Genomic DNA, 17,160 nt, shown 5'->3' with positions numbered 1-17,160 from the left:
CTACGTTAGAAGCATTGTTTGATGATTTTGAACCATGCCAAACTATAGAGGAGGCCGAAGTCATCTGTGAGAGTGATGTGGTTTTATCAGAAGCAAATGAAAAAAAACTCTAAACACAATGATGAAGAGCCAGACATCCAGGCACGTGCCTTGGTTCAGGTACCTTACGTTCAGCAATGGAAATCCCATTGAGTTCGGGAATGGGAATCCCATTGGCTATTCTCCATTTATTACCATTAATTATTATCAGTGGTAATTAAATCTTTTTAATGGAAATTGAATGGAATTTTTCCTACGGGATGGGATAGGCAGGCATTTATGCTAACTGCACTCGAACCTATTTAGATAGAATACAGTGAAATGATGATAATCACTATCACGAAGAAATGTGGAATAAAGATATTAAAAAGACAAACCTATAGAATCGAAAAACAACTCAAAAAGAAATGGAATATCGGAAAAACAATTATTGAAAGGATTATGTTACCAGCCAAGCTGAAAATCCTTCATGAACTCACTAACAGATCGAATATACTGATTGAAACCACTCAGGTACAAAGGCTGAAGAACTGCCAAAAGAGTATCAGTTATAACATCAATAATACACTGAAGAAGGGGTCAAAAAGAAGTGAATGTTCATCGATTGAGTGCAAAGAATATTGAATACCCCGGTTAAGGATATTTGAATGTTGAAGAATTGCAAAAGGAAGCAATTCATCATCACAGACGAGACCTCAATTAAAGAGGAATTTAATACATTTAAAAAATCAGAAGAACCCAAACCATGACACTCTTGAATAGAGAGAAAATTAATACAAAAATTTCATAGTGTGGATGAGAGTCGCTTTTAATGACAATACCCGTTTTCATTATTTTAATAGAACAGTAAACATTACCTCTCAGAAATTATTGTCAAATAGTAGTACCTGTGTAACATGAATATTTATGTGTCTCATTACAAAATACAAATGAATTTCACGCATTCTCTACAGGCCGTCATTTCAATTCACTTGCAGATGTTTTAACCGCGAATTAAACCACGCATTGCAGAGCCTCTTGTCATCATAAAGCAAACAGGATCAAGCAAGCCGGTTGAAAAATGCTCCTCGACTCCATGAATAATTCAGCGTATTTTACTGAATACACTTACGTACTCTGATACGTATGCTATACATATACGTATGTACGTATACCCGTACGTATAAATGATGGTGATGCGGAGTTTTTCAAGAAAGATCGCTTAGGTGCCACTGAATAAAACAAGCCGCGATGGCATGATTGTCTATTTCAAAAAAAAAAAAAAAAAATGAAAAAGGGGGAAACCTTTTACTACGTACTAGCGCTTTTCTTCTTCGTTTTCTAGACGAATTGTGAAACAATTTGTGCGTTATGATGTAATTTCGAGAGAGATTGTAGTTCCATTACCTATATAAATCATGCCGTAATTAACAATAAAAAAAATTCCATGCATATTGAATATATTGAGATACCTACAGTCTATTTCAATTTGTTAGAATTGTGACCTTGAAGAAATCTTCGCGAAGATAGAAGGAATACACACCAGGCGTGAGCAAGACAGAAATAGTTGGAACGAGCTCGAATGAGCAGAGCTCTCGATGGGCGGTCTTAGGAGATCGGCTAGAACTGTACAGTATTAGACGAAAATGTTTAGCAATTTCTTAAAACAAAAATGTATATAAATTAACAATAGAAAACAGAGCAAAAGTTTTATAGGTGTGTAGAACGTTAAGTTAATTCACTTGATATTATTTTTGGCTAAATATGCTTTTAAATAAAGCATATTCTTAAATTTTAACGAGGCAGTTTAAATAATTTTGCAAATGGCACTGTACACTTTTGTCTAGTTCTCGCTCGATGATCGGTGGAGAAATGAGCTCCGTAGACAAATATGATTGAATTTGGAATTATGCTACGGCGCATCCTAATAAAGGGAAGGGGCATACCTATAACTTCCTGAAACGAACAGTACTTCTTTATTAAAATAACCACATAATGGTATCGAGAGCTACTAAGATGACATCGAAGTGTAAAGGTGCGATGGCGTGGACATTCGGAGGAGACGACTTCTATTTACGTTAATATATTTGATTGGCCAGTATTTTTTAATAAATTCACATATTTTGTGCAGTATTCGTGAAATAATGGACGACCATGTATTTCGGTAATTTTTACAGCAATCTAAGCATTTGGTCTCGTCACATTTCTAAATTCGATTTTCAGGCTAGTCTTGAGTGATAGACGAAGAAAAAAAAGTGTTGTCTTTGTAGGTTTCTTGCTTTTCTTTGTTACCATGGTGTATTTAAGTTTAATATATGCTTGGATCGGCTTACGCTTATCTTATCTATTTGCCGGGCTAGTTTGAATTTATTGTTAATTGCTGAAAACATAAAATTTATAATTGGGAATGACAGTTAATTGGTACGTGTGTACTCTAGAAAAGCACTAGAAACTGATTTTTTCGAATTTGGTCCCTAAAAGAATTAAAAGGGTTATTCATGTGACTGGGTGATAACGCAGTGCGCCTAAAGATGTGAAATTTAGAGAAACAGACGAAAACATTGATGAAGTAAAGAAAACAGCATTGGCCAATCGTTGAATCACCGTTAGAGAAGTTGCTGAGGATGTAAACATATCGATTGACCTCTCGCCATTCGATCTTTATCAATGACTTGGGCATGAAACGGGTCGCCGCGAAATTCGTACCAAAATTGCTCAATTTCTACCAAAACCAGCATCGCATTAATATTGCTAAGGAGCTGTTGGACTACCCAAATTTGTTCCAGTGAGTCATAACTGGTGACGAATCATGGGTCTATGGTTATGACATGGAAACCAAAGCTCAATCATCCCAATGGAAGCTGCCGCACAAGCCAAGACCGAAAAAAGCGCACCAAGTTAGGTCGAATGTGAAGATTTTGTTTACATTTTTTCAATTACAGGGGCGTAATGCATAATCAGTTCTTTCCATAAGGTAGAACGGTCAATAAGGAATATTATCTGTAAGTTATCCGCAATTTGCGCGAAATAATCCGTCAGAAAAGCTCGGATTTGTGGAAGAAGAAAAATTGGCTTTTGTACCATGATAACGCCCCTGCTCAAGCATCGTTGCTTGTGTGCGAATTTTTGGCAAAATACAACTCACTTATAATGGTGCATCCACTGTATTCTCCAGATCTGGCTTCCTATGACTTTTCTTGTTCACGAAACTGAAGGGGCCCATGAAAGGACGATGCTATGCTACGATTGAGGAGATAAAGACAGTATCGAAGGAGGAGCTGAACAAGATCATGAAAAATGATAAATGGATTTGTTCGAATTTGGCTCCTAAAGGAATGAAAAGGGTTGTTAATGTGACTGGGTGCTAATATGCGCCTAAAGATGTGAAATTCAAAGATGATACTCCTTGACTGGAAGGATGCACTAAGGATGTTTTTTTTTTTTAATTTTATCTATGAAGCGGTGAAAAAGGCCGTATAGTTTGGAGGGAGAAACATTGGTAGTTATATATAATAGCTTAGTCTAAGAGGGGGTAAATTGATGGAGGGAGTATGGATAGCACTATACAATAGGTACTTAAAAATTGCATTTAGGTGTGGTTGAAGAGGTAGGGGCGCAAGTGAGGGAATGAATCAAATAAGTAAAAAATTGAACACGCAATGGCAACATATATGTCTAGGGAAGATGTTCGAAAATATTCTGCTCGTGGGCATAGATGTGATTTCTTATTATTGAAACAGATAGCATAGATAATTCAGGTAATCAGCTACTTTTTAAATTATACATGCTCCTTAATTCACAAGTATATTCATTTTATTCAGCTAAGTCTGCAACAATTCCCCTTGTTTAAATATTCAACTTGGTTCTAATACTCCAATTTTCTAACGCTTACTTCCATAAACTTAATTCCACTTTCTACGAATTACGCTTGTACAATATTTCAAACTAACGCGTGCCGATAAAGTTAGAATTGCCGCAAGGGTAACGAACTTCATAAAATGACAAATTACGTCGCAAACGTAATCAGTCTCAGCAACAGATTAATCAGGCTCTTGAACAAAATAGTTCGAGTCAACGGAATCCCGATTACAAATGACTTCGAGAAATGGCAGAGTATTTATTGCGTGCCACCATGTAATTTGAATTATTATTATTTACGCCCTTCGCCGTTCGCCGCAATAAAGTCAACCACCGGAATATTGTCGTGATTGGACTTGTGTATTGTGTTAATACATTTATTTACCGTCCGTCTGTATCGTCGACATGCGACCAATATCTTTGTCATAGACATTTGTAAGGTTAGAACAAAAAATCAAACGCACAAGTAAAAATGGACAATTCATTCTGTTATAGTGAAAACAATACGGTTGTCTCATTTTTACGCTAGACAGAACTTTTCAACGTTCTGAAAAAATTTCCTTCTTCCTCCAATACCTAAAAAAAGATGAAATAAACGAAAAAAATACATCTGTACAAAATTGTAGGTTTTTTCTGAACAAAACTACGATGAATATTATTTGAGATATTTATTTTATTTATTTATTACTTCTATGCTCGCGAACCGTTAATTTAGAAATTTGAAAAAGGTTGTTAAAGGTGTATGTTTGGAGCACGGCGTTGTACGGGTGCGAAACATGGACAGTGGGAGCGGCGGAAAAGAAAAGGTTAGAAGCGTTCGAAATGTGGTGTTATAGGCGGATGATGAGGATATCGTGGGTAGAAAAGGTTAGAAATGAAGAGGTATTGGAAAGAATAGGAGAACAGAGGACTCTATGGAAGTCAATAAAAAATAGGCGAGATAGGTTGGTAGGACACCTTCTCAGGCATGAAGGTCTAGTCAGAGACATGTTAGAGGCGGAAACAGGAGTTAGAAGGGGTAGACGTAGACCTAGATTAGAGTACTCTTCACAAATAGTTAAGGATGTGGCTGTTCTAGTTTTAGTGAAATGCGAAGTTTAGCTCAGGGCAGGAAAGAGTGGAGGTACGTGTCCAACCAGTCTTAGGACTGATGACCTTATGAAGATGATGATTACTTCTCGTAAGTCAGTGAGCCTTTACACTCTGTTCTTATACATGCTAACTATCTTAAACTACTTACATACTACGTTACAACGTTTTACACATTAACCAACTTAACACTATTTATTTATATACTTTCTCTCATTTTTTCTTTACGTACCCTTATATACTCACATACTTTCTAGCACACTTCTCCTCTCACCATTTCTATTATCATTTCCCCCAATTCCTGTTCACACCTGTCACCTCTCCATACTCTCATGAACTCTTTAACTCTCTCACTCTGACTCTGTATGACTACTCCACAACAAAATAAGTGAGCTAAGGTTTCTTCAGAGCCTCCGCATGACCTACATTCCCAGTCCCTATATTCCTTCTTATTCGCTCTCCCTATATTCCCGCATCTAATTTTCGCCCACATTTCCTTATCGTCTTTCTTATTATTTATTTTGTTTAAGTATTCCGCCCCTCAGTTACCTGGTATTAGTTCCTTGATATTATTCGAGATATTGCCGTTGTAAATAAGTTTGTACATTAGTGTAGTCCTTCAAATTACTTGTGCAATTGAATATCCGTAAAATTGAAGATTACAACTAAAAAACCGATCATATTTTTACACATTTCGTAGGAGGGGTAGTTCGTATCAGTTCAGAATTTGCAATTAAGCAATTATTATCGACAAAGAGGGGATTTTAACTCATCATAAATGCACCATTAAAAAATTTGGAGCTGTTGAAACTAATAATCTTTTGGCGGTTTTTAAGGGTTTAAAAATTTAAATTATCGATAATTTACAAACCAGTTTACGAATAATATGGTTATTGTACATACAGCAATATTATTTTATCGATGTACTGCTAAAATATGTTACTTTTTAATTTTTTCTCAAAAAAGGTTGTTCTCATCTCTTAAAAATTAAATTTACAAATCAGAAACATATACCTTTCATAAAGAAGTGTAAGACAATAATAATTACCAGTGTTCGGTGGTTGCAGTATTCGCTCACTGCCCCATATATTCTTTCGGATCTTGTTGATGAATAAATCACTTTTTTGGTTTGTTTGGTTTATTTTGTACAATATAATACACTATGTACACTTACTATTTTATTGTATATTGAATATTGGTTGATAATTGAATTGTTGTTGAATGTGAATTGATTTGATGTTAAAGCTTGAATGTTGGTTTTCGAAATACTAAAAATTTGAATTCGCGTTGTTTAAATAACGTTGGCACAAAATAGGCAACGCCTATCGTGCACAACCAGTTTTCATTAAAATTGGTGCTGTTAATGTCCTATTGTTTCCGTCATCCACCCGACTATGAGTTTTTATTGGCAGTTGTTAGTATTTCTCTTTATTGTTTTATATTGATCTGAAAGATGATATAGGAGTATTAGCATCTAGCAAGGAGGACTTTAAATAAAATGGAAGCGGTACTGACGACAGACCAGTACTCTATGAAAATAAATAAAAATAAAACTAAAATACTCGTATTAAGGGAAGAAAAAGTAGGGAAAGATGGAATATAAAGATAGGAGACGAAAAATTAAAAGAATTAGATATCTAGGAAGATAAGTCGAGTCGCCTTCAATAAAAAGAAGTCACTTCTATGCCCGAGAACGGCTAAGTTGGAAATTTGGAAAAGATTGTTAAAGGTGTATATGTTTGGAGCGTGTCGCTGTATGGTTGCGAAACATGAACAGTCGGCGCGGCGGAAAAGAAAAGGTTGGAAGCGTTCGAAATGTGCTGTTACAGGCGAATGATGAGGATACCGTGGATAGAGAAGGTTAGAAATGAAGAGGTATTAGAAAGAATAGGAGAACAGAGGACTCTATGGATGTCAACAAAAAACAAAAAATAGGCGAGATAAGTTGGTAGGACACCTTCTCAGGTATGAAGGTCTAGTCAGAGACATTAGAGGTAGAAACGGGAGTTAGAAAGGGTAGAGGTGGACCTAGATTAGATTACTGTTCGCAAATAGTTAAGGATGTGGGTTATTGTTCTAGTTTTAGCGAAATGGGAAGATTAGCTAAGGATGAGAAACATTGGAGATACGTATCCAACCAAGGACTGACGACCTTATGATGATCGACCTCTTTCTTAGTCGAGAATTAGTGAAATAATAATTTTGGATTATACCTAAAAAAAATACTTTATAACGGACATGATATGATCCTAATGCAAAACAAAATTAACTTTATGTTTCCCTTTATTAATATTTTTAGGGCTTACGCGTTTAATCACATGCCACCGTTGAAATCTGTAATCAGTTTTCTAATTAAAAACAGCCAGTGCCTCATTTGCAAAAAATAAACAAACGCAATAAAGGCATTGACAAACGCATGCGAATATGAAGAAAATTATTCATAGAGATAAAATGAGAAGCAGTCGTTGTTTTACATTGACGTTCTCCCAGTGAAGTAATACACGCGTTGTAATTTGCCTAAATCACAAGGGCACATTGTGTTTATGCAGTATGTAGATTTTTCCATTTCAGTCACGTTAACCAGAATACAGAGTGGGGCTTTGAGAGAAGAACAAAAGAGAATAAATTCGGAGGGAATCCCAGCAGACGGAAGCGGTTGCGAATTCCATTGGAAACCTAAGCTATAATAAATAAAATCATCTCTGATGGTAAGGAAAATATATAGATAGGAAATATTTGCTTGTACCTACAGGTATTTTATACCTCGTAGACGGAGAGATAGTGACACGTAATCGTAATAACTCAATTTTTACTAGTATGGCACTCTTTCAAAGGTCGAATTACGTAACTAGATAATGAAAAAGAAATTCGTAGTCGTAATTCGAAGAGTATCTAACAACTTTTTACATAATGAATTTTGCATTTTCCGATAAACTATGGAAAACAATCCGATCCAAGCAAAATGGCTCACTCACGCGGTGGTGTCTAATACCGTCTATACCAGGGATGGCGAACCTTTACATATCGACATGCCATTTTTATATAGAAAAGTTTAATCAGGTCATAGACGTGCCATCAAATAATTTTGTGTTGTGATTATGGGGAAAATAATAATAATAAATAATATGAACTCAAAATTATTTATTTACTACAAACAAATAATAAAAATTTGCAATGTTTAAATTATACGTGTAATTTAAATTAAAGTAAAATTAGTGTGACTTCTGTAGTTGCAGATTAGATGACAAATAACTTATGTTAGTGTTGTAAGAATGCATGCTGAACTGGAGTCATCTGTCAAACGGTTTCTAACCGAGTTTTTAATGTAATTCATCTCTGAAAATAATCACACGCAGGCATAGGTTGATAAAAACATTGTTGAAATAGTATAAGTCAGCTTCTTCAAATAATTCAACGTGTTTGGTAACGCATTCCATGCTTCCAAAGTTTTGTTATTAGCATTTTCTCTTGTATTACCTGTCAATCTTTCTGTTTCAATTATTCAATTCTCTGGACTGAGAAAATCTCGCTGAAAATTCCTTGATTAAAGAAACAATCGCAGAAACAAATTCTTCAGTAACTTGATCTTAGTCTGGTTTCTCATGTATTTCTAAATTGTTGTTATATTTTTTCAAATTTGGAAATTACTTGTAGATTCTTGTGATGACGTCGTTCTTGAAAACTGGTAGTTTAGCCTCAAAAGCGCGAATGACATCTCTATGCCTTGAAGCTTCACTCAGGGTTGCTCGTCATAGAATACCTACTTCAGACTTTTTTTCGTAGTGCATAATGAAATTTGTGATTGAAATTAGTGTCGTGCCTAAAATATTGTGTCGCGTGCCACTAATGGCACGCGTGCCATTGGTTCGCCATCCCTGGTCAATACTAATTGAAATTGATCATTTTTTTATTTTCTATAGACATTTACTAAAATCGCTGTCATACGGTTCTGACGAGCCAAAATATTCGTCATACTACTGTGATGAAACAGATTGTTTGGGGGAATGAACAAAGCAAGATCTTGGTCTTGCTTATTAATTCTTACTCTTTCTAATTTAAGCACAAATTTTCTGTCATACATGCGAGCTTATCATTACTTTTAATGAAGATAGTGTCGATAGTTGTGAAAACTCGAGAATTTACCCTTCCTCCAATGCATAAATTGACCTTTACGAACAATAGGTTCTGTTCGTTTCAAGAAATTGGAGATATGCCCCTTCCCTTTATTAGGATGCGCCGTAGCATAATTTCAAATTCAGTCATATTTGTCTGCGTAGCTCATTTCTTCACCGATCATTGAACGACAGCTAGACACAAGTGTGCAGTACCATTTGAAAAATTATTTAAATTACCTCCTTAAATTTTAAGAATATGCTTTATTTAAAAGCATATTTAGCCAAAAATAATAACAAGTGAATTAACTTAACGTTCTACACACCTATAAAACTTTTGTTTTGTTTTCTATTGTTAATTGCTAAACATTTTCGCCTAGTGCTGTACAGTTCTAGCCGATCTCCTAAGATCGTTCAGCTTGTTCCAACTATTTCTGTCTTGCTCACGCCTAGTGTGTAATTTTTCTATCTCCTCGCAGATTTCTTCAAGGTCACAATTCAAACAAATTGAAATGGGCTGTACAACGTAGTTGTCTCTATTCAACCATGTGTTATCCAGACATAGGAAGAAACAACACTTCCTCTGAGGACAATCTTGTAGATCTCTTTTTTCAAACAGTGGTACAATTAATTTAAGAGAATTTGAGATTATCTGAAGTTGATATTCTTTATATTTTTTGGTAAAGCAAATTTTCAAACATTAAAGTTACTTCAAACAACTCATAAATCCACCGGAAGTAATAATTTTTCGATTAGTATTGCGTATGTGGTCTTGGTCTTACATATTTGGTCTTGGTTTTAGTATTGGTCTTGTTTGTTCGTTCTTGGTTTAAATCTTGATCTTGTTTGTTCGGTTTTGGCCTTGCTACTATAAAGAGAGTCTTGATTTAGGTCTTGGTTTGCATTATATTTTCGCAAGATCAAGCCCGTGACTGCAACACCAAGACCAATTTTGCTCATCGCTAGGAAGGGTTGTGAGACTCACTGCATGAGTATGACATTTTATTCAGCTGTATTTTTTCCATAAACTATACTTCGTTTACTTTCTGTAGCGATGTAACCTTCAGTTTGACCGGCGCAAAGTAGAAAAGAACTGCACTAGGCCAGAAAAGGAAGGAGACAACTCTCGGCCAAACTCTTAACCGGTGAGGAGCGTATAATCCGTACAGTACTGCACGGAAAAATTGACCATTTTATCCACTACAATTTCATTGCTCAAATGTGCTGTTATTGGTACCAGTTACTACTGAAAATATCAACGAAATGTTTATTTATATTTGAAGACATATTAAAGGCTTTAAAGCTTGTTTTCGACTCGCACTACTATTCATGACTGAATAAAACTTTAGGCACGTAGTGTATGAAAAAGTATGTTTAATGAACAAGAGTTGAGAGTATAATGAGCTTTTTTCTCCCTACCTACGATTTTGCCAGCGCGTATCCAAGACATTGGAAGGGGGATCATCGCTAGAGAAGGTAAATGAGGTATACTAGAAAATCGAGATTCTTAATGCCAAAAAATAGCTAAAAATCCTGTATTTATCTAACATGCTTGTTTCTTTGTCCAGCGTAAAAAATAAATCTGGATTTTGTGTCACTATTTCCCGGTCTATCGAGATCAATTTAATAAGACTGATGTTCGGTTTAGCAAATCCAATAATGCATCTGAAATAATGTAAGTTTAATGAGTTGCCTTTTGGTGGCCATTTTATTCGCTTTTTATAGCTTAAAGCAATTTCCCGATAAATTGAGGCAAATATTATTCCAAATTTTTAAGTAAGTACGTAAGTATTTACTGGCAAAAGTGAATAAGAAATAACTATAAAATGAAGTAACTGTATTAGTAATGAGACTCCATTCAAATTTTTGTAGGGTTAAATTCAAAGCATTAGTGAATTAATTTTTTGAATTAACTGTACCCACCACAGATTACCTCAAATTAATGAGAAAAAACAGTTGCTGTTGTCACTCCCTCACCGGGAATCGAACTCGAGTCCCTGGTTTTCCGTAACAGTGCTCTACCACTAAGCTACAAGGAGGTGACAGCAGGAAACCGACGATACGTCTTCATTAAATCGATAAAAGCAACAACAAGGAATAATAGCTAGGATAGGTCAGGTGCTGTCTGCAAGTTCCCTCCCTCTTCATCGCGGGGATTCGAATTTTACAGAGTGACTGAATTTACATTAACAAGACCGTAGAGGCCGGATGAGGGAAGCTGGCGAACGGTAGCGCAGGTACATGCCCATTTATGACCTATTTGGGTAGTCACTCGGAACCGATATACAAATAAGCTTTCAGATATTTATTTTAAATATTTAATCTTCGCCGCTGATAGGAATACTGAAGAAAGAGGGTTGCAATCATTATACCTAAAACTGCCTACTTTTGCCACCGCGCATCCACGCCATTTTAAAATTTCCGCCAGCTTCCAGCGTCAGGCCTGTACCTTCTTCTAGGTATTTGTGTAGTAATGACCGGCCACATCCCTAACCAAATTTGAGGATCTACGACTTTCTATAGTTAAAACCATCATTGGATAGCAGCGGGTAGTTTTATAGAAATAATGTGAGACCAAACGTTCTCTGAACATAGGAATTACACATTTTTTCAGCATTTTATCTTTCCATGTATCACACGATTGAAAATGCAGAAGTTGGTGAACGTGTGGCATAGTTTTTTTCAATTACGATTATCTGAAAACTGACTCTAACTAATTCTAAACAAAATGTAACACTCTTCATTAAATTTTCTTTAGTGGGCTAATATTACCTTATAATTTATATAATATGAAAAGACAGCTAAAGTTATTCGTACGGATTTTCCTATAGCATGTCCTATTCTTCAAAAGTTAATAGTTTGATAATTTCATGTAATAAAATGTCTCTATGTTCGGTTTTCTGCTCGTCACTGGTGTACATTTGTTTTACCAATAATATGTAAATTAAATATGTATGTTTGGAGTGCTTGACGGAAAAGAAAAGGTTAAAAGCATTCGAAATGTGGTGTTACAGGCGAATAATAAGGATACCGTGGATAGGGAAGGTTAGTAATGAAGATGTATTAGAAAGAATAGGAGAACAGAGAAATCAATAAGAAATAGGCGAGATAGGTTGGCAGGACACCTTCTCAAGCACGAAGGGCTACTTAAAGACATATTCGAAGCAGAAATAGGAGTTAAAAGGGGTAGAGGTAGACTGAGATTAAATTATTTCCCACAAATAGTTATGGAATGCTCTAGTTTTAGGCAAATGCAAAGATTAGCTCAGAATAGGAAGGAGTGGAAGTGCGTGTTGAAGCAGCATTAGGACTGACGGCCTTATGATGATGGTGATGATTAATATTGATGTGATTTTTTTGTTTATATGTATTTTTCATTAAACATTCAATCATGTTTATTATTCTGAAAAAAATTGCTTACTAAATAAATAGCAAATGGAGATTTTGAAACGAATTTTTTATTTAAAAATGAATAAAGATCTAAACGCTGTAGTTGTTCCTAATCTTTTTAATATTCTCAAACCCTGTAAATGTTATTAGTGTTATAGGAATGAAGGAAAAAGAATACATTTGTGTAATAAGGAAGCAGACAAAGAAGTGTAATATTATGTTGCTTTTGATTCTGAAGTGAGGGATGGAATATTTATTCCAGAATTAAAGAAAGCAATTTCATCGCCTTTCATGAGGAGATTTATAAAAATAGGTTCAGCTGTAGGAGCAATTTTTCGTCGGAAATCACCATGAAAATAGTTTAGAAAGGGCAAATATTTTCTCATGTCAACGAATCATTTCTTTCCAGCTTAGCGTTTGCTACTTTCTCATGCATTGAACAAAATCCGGGCGTTTAGTCAACGTCAAAAACACCGACAACTATAAAAATGTTATCTCCGTATCTCCTTGCAAGAATAAAACGGTTGGAACCGCAAACTTGGCCTTTACGTTTATACAAAACTTGACACGAAGATATAAACACATGTAATTTTTTTTTGTTATTATGTAGGTAATCGGTAAATACGAGGGTGGATTGATAAGTTTCCGGCCTAACCAAGAGATGACGCCACTAGGCCTACCTTGAGGTGACATTCTATAGTACCATCCTTTGATAGCTTGTAGCTATAGTTTCAGCCCGATCTCCTTGCTAGTGTAGGTTTGACAGCACGCTGAACAAGACGCCTCTGTGGTTTTCGTAAAAATGGAAAAGCAGGAAAATCGTGCTGTCATCAAATACTTTTATTTGAAGGGGTTAACGCCGAAGGAAATTAAAAAAGAGATGGACTCAACACTGGGGACATCCTCCCCGTCATATTCAACCGTTAAGCAGTGGGTTTCCGAGTTTAAAAAGGGTCGTGTGAGCACCTCTGATGGGCCTCGCTCAGGACGCCCCGTTGAGGTCACAACTCCAGATATGATCGAAAAAATTCATCAAATAGTGCTGGGAGACCGCAGATTGAAAGTGCGTGAGATAGCTGAGACCTGTAAGATGTCATATGAACGTGTGCAACATATTTTGCACCAACATTTGCATATGGAAAAGCTCTGTGCAAGATGGGTGCCGCGTTTGCTAACAGTCGACCAAAAATTGATTCGAAAAAACATTTCTACCGCAAATTTGTCATTGTATAAGCGTAATCCAAGCGAATTTTTGCGTCGATTCGTAACCGTTGACGAAACGTGGGTCCACCACTACACTCCTGAAACCAAAGAACAGTCTAAACAGTGGATTGGACCAGGGGAACCAACTCCAAAGAAGGCAAAAACAATTTTTTCGGCGAACAAGGTTATGGCTACTGTTTTTTGGGATGCAAGAGGTATTATATACATTGATTACCTTGCAAAGGGTAATACTATCACTGGTCAATACTACGCAGACTTATTGCAACGTTTGAGCCACGAGGTGAAAATTAAACGACCTCATCTGGCGAAGAAAAAAATCTTGTTTCATCACGATAACGCACCAGCGCACACGTCAATCGTTGCGACGGCTAAAATCAACGATCTAAAGTTTGAATTGATGCCGCACCCTCCTTACTCTCCAGACCTAGCCCCGAGTGACTATTTTCTGTTCCCTAATCTCAAAAAATGGCTTGGCGGTAAGAGATTTGCGGACAATGAAGAAGTAATCGAAGCTGTAAATGGTTATTTTGAGGAGCTTGACGAATCAGTCTATAGAGATGGCATTAATAGACTGGAACACCGCTATGAGAAATGTATCAGCCTTGGAGGAGATTATGTTGAGAAATAAAAAAAAAAATTTTTAAAAACCTTGTTTTTCTTGGTCAGGCCGGAAACTTATCAATCCACCCTCGTACATCATGTATTGGTAATTGAACAGTTTTGAGGTTTGTAGTGATTGTCCGTCTAAAATCTCTTTGTTTAACAGTACCCGTAGGAAAAATTTCCATTGAAGTTCAATGAGAATCAATGGAAAATTTGTAAATTCTATATAAAACCATTCAAAAATAAATAGATAGATAAATAGAAAATCAATTGTTTCCATTTTGAATAATTCCATTAATGTTCTTATCGTTAGATATGAATGGAAAAGTTTTATTTCCCAAAGAATTCCAATGAAATAATTAATTAAGAAATGAAATATATTTTGGTTATTGAATTATTTATTTATAAAATTTGTTTCATTACTTGGATTTTAGTTTCATCAGTCTCGTTCGAAACGATTAACAATAGGTGTGATCAATGTTTGTATGTTATTCAATTCTGAATGAGATATTTGCATGCGTACACATTGAAATAGAATATTATTAAATGGTTTAAAAAATATATCCATCCACTATTTCCAAGTCATAAACCCGCTGATATTATATTATTCTTACGAATTGTTTAGGGTAATTCGTTTATTATAACCATTAATGGCCACATACTATTAGCCTTTTTCGATACAGTTTTTGCTTGCCCAGGTGCAAGAGTAGTAATATTTTACCTATGCATGCGTTAGGGTACGTGAGGGACCACCACGGCAGTAGAGTGAGAGACAAGCAAGGTAGTAAGACGTTTGATTAAAACGGTGTATTTCATTTAGACGTTGAGCATTTTTGCTCAAAAAAGACGGAAGACGTATTTATGGTGATTACACGAAGACGGATGTATTTTGGAAGACGCGATACATTGAATATTGTATATATTTAATTTCTGTTTATTACTCGTTTTGCTGTTTATATTCATTATTATGTTTATTATATATGTATTCAACTACCCGGAGCCTTTTATTAAACAACCCCTAGACAAGTGAAAAAGCCTACATTAGAAACACTGTTTGATGATTTTGAACTATGCTAGAATATAGAGGAGGCCGAAGTCATCTGTGAGAGTGATGTAGCTTTATCAGAAGCAAGAGAAAAAAGAAATTTAAACAAACTGATGAAGAGCCAGACATCCAGGCACGTCCCTTGGTTCAGGTACATGAAGAACCAAATTCTCAACAAAATAATATGGATTATGGAAAAAAGCATGCTGATGAAGTTCCAATGGAACGCAATGGGATTTACATTGCTCAACGCAATGAAATTTCCATTGAGTTCAGCAATGGTAATGCCATTGCGTTCAGCAATGGAAATCCCATTCAGTTCAGGAGTGGGAATCCTATTGGCAATTCTCCATTTATTACCATTAATTATTATCAGTGGTAATTAACTGGCATTTTTTTAATGGAAATTGAATGCAAAATTTTCCTACGGGTAGGTATGTTCGCGTTTATACATAGACATAAGGTTTTTCGTTTAAACCCGCCCCCCCTCGAAATCAAAAGAATACTCTAAATACTAAGTGATAACACCACAAAAGAAACAAGTGATAGTGAAGGATCTATTTAAAGATGAAAAGGTTACTATAATAAATCGTAGAATTTATCTTTAAAAATATGTAAAGGGTAATAACAGCAAAGAATGGTAATTTTGTAAGAAATATGGTTTATAGTACGGGTTTGAACCCAGCAACTGTATCTTTTTGGACGATTGGATAAAAAGGAGAGACAAGACTGTGAATGAAAAAGAAAGATGGTAACTGAAAACAGGCATATTACTGTGTGTTAGCAATTTTATATTCATTGAATTTAGTATTTGTTTGGAAGAATATTTCATAGCATGATATTAAAAATTAACAATATTATGCAAGTATAATATTTAGGAATGATAATGTTGGTAACAAAGGATTAGACTGACACTGAAACAGATATGATAGTGTATAAACATAGCAACAGGACAACTAGTGAAGAATTAAACTGCACCTTTAGTGTTAGTAAGACTTTTTTCCATGGTAAACCGATACAATTGTACCAGGATGAAAAAGAACCCCTTGAGATCTTCCCTGTCAGTATCAGTACGAGGTACTTTATCGACCCTGAAATTTGCCCGATCCCCTAACCGTCAACTCCAACTGGAAGACATAGACGTACCTAGGTCGTTAGATCCGGTTGCAATTCCTATCTTGTGGTTTGACTACCAGGGCGTGGGTTTGAGATACGCTAATTGCTGTACCGTGTCAGGGCCCACCGCTACTAGTATCTCCTAAAAGGTGAGCAAGGTAACCACATCAATTGCCAGTGCAACCTTAGACTGTTAGACAGGTAGAGTGATTTCTCTAGTGGGACCTTGTGTGGTACAAATATCCATTACTGGACAATGGTAAGTCGTCTCGGGTTTATTGACTGGGCGACTCTGTCCCTTTTTGATGAGTATAACGGATGAGGTCATTTTCACGAACCTCTCCTACACATCTTCACTAAGATTCCAGACTTTTCCCACATTTCGTAGGATCGATTGCGGGTGATCTTAGTTTTAGGGATGTCATAAACAGCCAAAAAGATTAAGACACATAAAATTCAGTTCAGTCACAGAATTGTATAACATTTGCCTGTTTGTATGTTTACTTTTATTGTCAGTATTTAGTGAATTTTAATGCATATTAAGTGACATTATTACAGCATACACATGAATTTTTTTAACAATCTCGAGGTTATATAGAGAGTTGGAAATTCCTCTTAAACTATTTCTGAATTTATCGTAGTAAATAAACTACTTAAATTCCTTAGTCTTTTTTAATATGACCACTAATTGTTTAGTGTTGATCA

This window comes from Agrilus planipennis, unplaced genomic scaffold (assembly GCF_000699045.2).
Source record: "Agrilus planipennis isolate EAB-ADULT unplaced genomic scaffold, Apla_2.0 scaffold60, whole genome shotgun sequence".
Lineage (NCBI taxonomy): Eukaryota > Metazoa > Arthropoda > Insecta > Coleoptera > Buprestidae > Agrilus > Agrilus planipennis.
Note: the sequence above shows the minus strand (reverse complement) of the source record.